This window comes from Atta colombica, unplaced genomic scaffold, assembly GCF_001594045.1.
Source record: "Atta colombica isolate Treedump-2 unplaced genomic scaffold, Acol1.0 scaffold134, whole genome shotgun sequence".
NCBI classification, from domain to species: domain Eukaryota; kingdom Metazoa; phylum Arthropoda; class Insecta; order Hymenoptera; family Formicidae; genus Atta; species Atta colombica.
This window is the reverse complement of record NW_017259222.1, coordinates 966,805-973,828: the sequence shown is the minus strand read 5'-3', so window position 1 is coordinate 973,828 and position 7,024 is coordinate 966,805.

The following is a 7,024-nucleotide window of genomic DNA, read 5'->3' as shown; positions in this document are numbered from 1 at the left end:
ATACATAACTTCTCCGCTTTATCGCACTTCAAAGTGGAATAGAGTCGATTGAATGCTCAATATACTGACGAACAAATCGTTAAAATTATTTTCAAGAAATTTCGCATTAAGATTAAGAATAGATGAGATTACAATAATTTGGATGCAATTCTTAACATGTAATATTTGAAAGATTGATTTGAAATTTAAGGATAAATAGCTCATTTCAATTGGGAGTACATAGATATCATAAAAGATAAACAAAATATTACAATTAAATTAGATTTTTAGATAGTCATTGTAATAAAAATTTACGCATCTTTTCTTAGAATTTAGTCTGCAAAGATCGAGTTAGTTACGGAAAAAAGTGACCACCTTTCTAAATTATCAGTTATCTCGTGTATATTCAAATTTTTATAAAAGCTAAATTTTATTTTAATGTACCAATTTTTCCTTAAATATAATGTTATTGTGATAATTTTCGATTTTCATGAAGAAAAATACATAAAAATTATAGAAATAAAAAGATTTCCGAACAAAAATCTCACGAAAAAGTGAAAGTTGCATCCTACTTTCGATAGATAACTTTTATTTCTTTTTTTAATTGAAATAATATTCGAACTGCTGCTAGAATAATACTTACTAGAAGTCGAATAATGCTGGGAATAAGAGTCGGTCGGTTACGTTCCTGTGTCGAAGGGGTGCCAGCGGTAATGGTGTTGGTAGCGATAGATATACATAGAAGAAAACCCGAAGGAAACGAAGGAGAGGAAAAGAAGGTAGCGGCGAAGGAGGGTTGCCGGCAGAGCGGAGGATATTCTTATGAATCGATGAAAGACCGCGAGCATGCGCGCCGGAATCTTAATAACTCATGCGATACCATCCCCTGGCAACCCGCCCGCCCGCCTATTCCCGCTGTCCTGTTATCCAACCACCCCTACGTTATCAAGCATCCTCCCGTCCGCCCCTCTTGCCCGCGGCAGAATATACCGTCGTAACATGCAGGGGTGGCGTAAACACGAGAGCCGAGCATTCTTTTCGTACTTTCGCGAATATTTTGTCACCGACCGCGGAAACGTATCTTTCTCGCTCTAGTCTTCAGACGTTGTCAGACCAGAGAGATTTTCGAGTATTTCCTGAGATGACATTTGAAGAGGCCCATTTTTTATCACGAAGATAGATACATGAAGAATAATGAATAAAGAGTACACTATTAAATTCATTACATTCAATTTAAGTTTTTAATAATTTCTGTAGGTTGCTTACTGCTCCTACTCAATATGTCATTAATTTAACTAAAATAATATAGTTAAACAATTTAACTCAAGAAAATATATTAAATTTAACTTAAATTTGATTTATCATTTTACTAATATGTACGTTTGTTTATTTTGAAATTGACCACAGGAATAGATTAATTTACATTTTGGTGTACATGAAAGTTAAAAATTACGAATGTTGACTCAAGGAATTGAGTTACTATTGTTTCTTTGATATCTAACAGAAACTTTTAAACTTTGCATTGAATTAATGGATCCACTCTTTCGAGTTGTCATTATTATTGCAATTAAATAATATATAATTAAAATTTAATATTTTTATCTGAAAATTATAGAGATTGTAATTTAACCTTAATTACAGTTTTGATCTATCTTTATACATGCTGAAGATTGTTAAGTACAATATGGTCCATGGAGATACGCAAAGAGGAGAAAGGATAGAAAGGCATGAGTGGAATAGGGAAACAGAGCACGTATTATATAATTACTCGGAATGGATTCGAATTGTTCAGTTATTTCTTAGATTTCTATTATGTTTTCTAAGGAAAATGGAACAATTCTGATCGAAATTTATTTCAAACAATTTCATAATATATACCCATGTGGGAAAAAAGAGGGCACTTGTTCTTATTCCTCAATTTTATCAAAGAGGAATAATTAAGTCATAAAAATTTTTACAACGAAAAATTAAAGCCCATCGATGTAGGGGATATTGCATGACATTCTATAAACGCGTTATTTCCTAGTGTGATGCGTTCTGTGCAATAAATATTTTAATAAGTTGTATGAAGATAAATTTTTGCCCCTTCCCAGCTGGAATTCAAAAAATAAATAAATTCTTTTATTTCTCTATCTTGTTATTGATTGCGCAATCAAGTTAATTAAAAAATTATGTAATGCTAATAAATAGCAAGAATGTTGATAAAATTGATATACACACTATGGATAGTAATTCTTTAATTAACTTGACTTATGCAATCGATAACAAAATTGTGAATAAGAGAATTTTTTTAGACAAGTTTCTTCTCTCAGATAAAGGAACTGGCAATATAGTCTCGTGATACTCGGAATGTACGTATACAGAGTAAAGGAAGAGAATTCCGCGCTCGCGTCGCTCGGAGGAGAGACACACTGGGCATCTCGCGCTCGTATATATCCAATGGCTGGCGGCGCAGAGGGGGCGAGGGGAGCACGCGAACAAATTAGCCCTCTATCTGAAACAACTTCTCGGAATAGCCGTTACTCACACGGACGAGGATCGGGTCCATATTGCCGAGCCGAAACGAAACGGCCGAGAGTGCGCCATACGAAGAGTCGAAAGCTGGCAGGAGACCGAAGGTAGGTAGCGGAGTGAAGGAAGCGAAGGCGAACGTACCGTAGAAGGAAATAAAAGAGTATCTGGCCGCGTACAAGGCATTTCGAATTTTCAACTTGAGGTCCGTTGGTGAGGATCGCGGGGGCGGCGGGTCCCTATATCTGGTCAATCCGTGGATAAGCGAGTCGTTCGAACAGTGTTGAACAGGAGTGAATATTTATATGCACAAGTTTTGCCTTCGCACCTTTCTGTTGTCGTTGTCGTCGCCTTGCCTCGCGTTTCTACCTTCGGGCCTCGCTAGCGGTATCTTCTTGATTACCCGGTCCTAATTAATTCCTCAGGCTTTATCTTTATTTTTTACCACACTATGTAGCCGCCAACCACGCGGCGACTGGACAGACCGATCGTTTCTTCGAGCTAAGGTGGAAAGAGGGATGACGATCGCGAATCGGTGTAGGGAGGGATTGTAGAGTATCATGGGATATGATCATTGACTCCATCAGGAACGTCCTGAAGTCACGATGGGCCACTGCCATTATTTTACAAACGATAATGATTCTCACTGTGTGAGAAACGTGATTACACGTTAATATGATCATTTTTCGAAAATTCTCTTAGCCTTTTACGATGAGCATAGTTATTGTGTCTTCATAGCCTGCATAAAATGTTTTATGTAATGAATTATTATAACAAGTTTCCGAAATCAACATAACTTTCTAAATTTTTACGCTGAGAAAAAAATTGTTGCAATTATTATCATAATTTAACTACACACAATTTATTTCATCCACAACAATTTATAATCATTTTGGCGCCAACTATATCATTTCTTGATAGAATTATAAATATAATAATTATTATTAACATTATGGCATAACAAAAATGGAATTCCTAACTATTCCTAATTATTTTACGATGTAATTACAACAGTTTTTTCTCTTTATAAAGATTTAAAAAAGTCTTGAAAAACTAGAATTTGCTCTAAATATTAACGACACTGTCAAAATGTACTAATAAAGAAAAATTAAAAGTATCCATCGACGTTAATTTCGATTGTAATTTTATCTTCAAAAAGATAAAGCATCGAATTGTTAAACGTTTCAATTAAGGAATACAAAATTACGGCCGGATTTTTCTTAATAATCCAAACACGCTCTTTCATTTTTTTCCTTCAGCCTCGTAGGCGTCGTTGGTGACGTCATAAAGAGAGGTAGGTCACGGCCAAGCCTTCAACTTCAGCAAGCAGCTTCGTCCGCGCTATGGCTATAGAACTCAAGTCGAACATGCACGTGTCATTCTGCGGGAGCGTCACACATGCACGTGAATCCTTCCCAGCGATAATAGTTATTCTACAGAAGTAATTTACGAAGTAACAAGTGCGTTTCATCAACCAACTGATCAATTGGCACTGAAGGTTCTCCAATCAATCATTAATGGATAATGTATGGTCAATTTTCTTTGAACGCGATAAACGCAATATTTGCACCGGATAATAACTATTTTTATTTCGATCGAGATTAGCTCTCCTGCAATCGATCGAATGCATAACGACTGAACCATGTCTTGCGGCGATCAGATCGGATTCATTTCGCGTAAGTCATAAATCTTCTCGGTAAAATTTGCCAATATCCTTATTATGAAATAATATCTGAAATATTCCCGGCAAAGAAGTAGTTTTTAGCGGTTAACGAGGACGTTGATTTTGACGGTATGATCTTCTTGATGAGCGTGGTAACGAGATATCGCCGGGACGTATAACGTATCATTTTTAAGCGCCGGAAATGAGTTATTAGCGGCTGCGCGCGGCGTGTACTCAATTGTCCTGATTTGGAAACCTCTGATCCGGCCCTCCTCCCGACAGACAAATTTAAATCAATGCGCTTCCGTGCCGCTGATCATTACTGTCAGCAGCCTATACCATAGAACCATAGCGAGGACTGTCCGATAAAGTAACATGTTCGCGTCGAATCACCGGTGCATCGACGAGACTGTCTTTGCTGCAAAATTATTTCTTGCGTAATCGATTATCCGAAATTCCTTGTTGTCGGGTATTTTACAAGCTGTCATGAGGAATAATAACTTTATAAGACAGAAAGGGTTAAGATCGATGGTTAAGAAAATAATTAAGAATTTTGATTTTATTATTCACGAGTATTTATGTTGTGATTATTTTTTTAGACAGTTCTAAAGGCACGTCTTTAATCCGGTCTTCATTATTTACATGAAATGTCCAAAACATTTCCTTTATAAATTTACTAAATATATAAATGCTCTTTAGACACATTATTATATTTATTGTTTCATAATTTAAAAAGGAATTTTTGCATTTATTTATCTCTATCTAAAGAATGTATGAAACCTTATTTATAATCGCAAATCATTAAAGAGAACAAATAAAAATCGAGGTATAATATTGAAATATCAGAAACATCCTATACGAGTAATTACATTTTTTAAAAACTACGCGAGTAATGCACCTTGAATTTAGCGCGGCTATAATTTAGTAATATTCACACATACCAATATATATATTTTACGCGTTCCACGATTATTTCGTCGTCGAAATCTTGAAGCGGCCGTGCGGTCTTCGAATTTACCGAGGCACTCGGCCCTTAATTATCATAACGAGCGCGTAAATTATCCGTCAACCTGCCCTGCGGCGGCGCTTTAAATTAGATTTTAATTAATTTACACGGTTACGATCGCGCGCTTTTATCAGATTCAGGCGATACGACGACGCACTTGAAATTCCGAGGACGAGAGCACTTTACGGCGCTCTAACGAAGCCACCTGCCTAGCAGCTCTGTCCACTCTGTTAATTTTAATCGGGTGAGACGCTTTCTCGCAAATTAGAAAGGGACAGAAAGAAAGAGAGAAAGAGAAATAAACCAAGAGAAGATTCGTGGGATGGAAAGGCGAGAAAAGAGTTGCCGCGCTCGTAAAAGACCTTCGTATCGAAGTGTCGTCGCACTGGCGGAGTCGCTTGGGAACGCCGAGCACGATCAAATGAATCAACAGAGACAATTAATAGCCCGGCAACGGCCTTGGAAGAGCGTCGGGACGCCACCACCCCCGCCGACGAGTGGTGCGAACAACAGATCTATCTATACGTTCTAAGCACACAATCGAAGGGTGTCGGAAACGCGAGGGTCGACTTCTTAATCGACGCAATTTAATCTGCATACGATATAATGCATCGACTTTATATATATACGAATAATATATCCAAATGTGTGAAAAAAATTTGAATTCTACAAATAAAGATTTAATATTAAAGGATTATTAAAATTTTTTATAGTAATTTATTATAAAAAAAATAATGTAGTATAATTTTACTCATGTATATGTTTTTGAAAGAAATAGTATATATAACTTGAAGAATCAAGGACAATTGATAATCGTGGCCTCCAGAGAAGCGTCAACTTGTACTACCAGTCTATAGACAACAAATCTACTTGGCTGTCTGGTAAATACATCGCCAGCTCGTAGGTGGATTTTTATTAACGTCTTCATCGATGAAATCACTCTTTGCCTAGTAGCTTATGGTGACAAAATCGATACTTATTAATCGGTATACTTTTTAATCGGTAACGTCAAATTACATATTGTAACAAAATTTCTTTTTTACCTCAGCAAATCTCTATTGCTCCCACTTCTATATGCGACACCCGCACTCCTATGCCTATTTATTTTCATTTTTTTTTTACTTTTTTTAAATCACTTAACTTTAAATAACTTTGCTTCTGCACTGCTCGTGTTCATTTCTCGAAATTCGGTAGACAACTAAAGTCCATATCAAATTATCGACTCTACAGATTGATTATTTCTGCAGATTCGACTATCGACTATCGATCCATAATGCGTCGTCTACAATACACGAAGTAAGAAATAAGAATAAGAGTAAGAAAGAATAAGAAGACCAATCACAGTTGACTATTCTTCTCACATTCGATTGTGATTGGTCAATTTTTTACGCTTACTTCTTGCTCCATGTATCGCAGATGACGTGTAATGAACCAATCACAATGAGTCAGTCTTAACAAACCAATACCGATCTATCTAGAGAATTTTGGCCGTGTATATATATTTCTATTAGTTTCAAATGTGAACAATATTACTATTGTACCTTGTTACTTTTGTTTTCGGACTATCTTACAAAATGTCTCTGTTATTTATGACATGCTTGAGCGAGTAAAGTCGAACTCATTGTGAATACGAAAGTTCTAGTAAATAAAAAATTGTTTTCTTCTAACTTCAAAAACTTATTCGTTGCAATAATAATCGAAATCACGTTTTATAAATTATGTTATTTTTTAAGTATAAAAAAAGACATTTTTTTTATTTTTTAGACCTTTCCTACTCACAATCAGTCTCAACCTGCTCTACTTGCTCTAAAACTTAACATTAATGATATCATTGTCAAAACTTATCGTGAAAAGAACACTCGAGA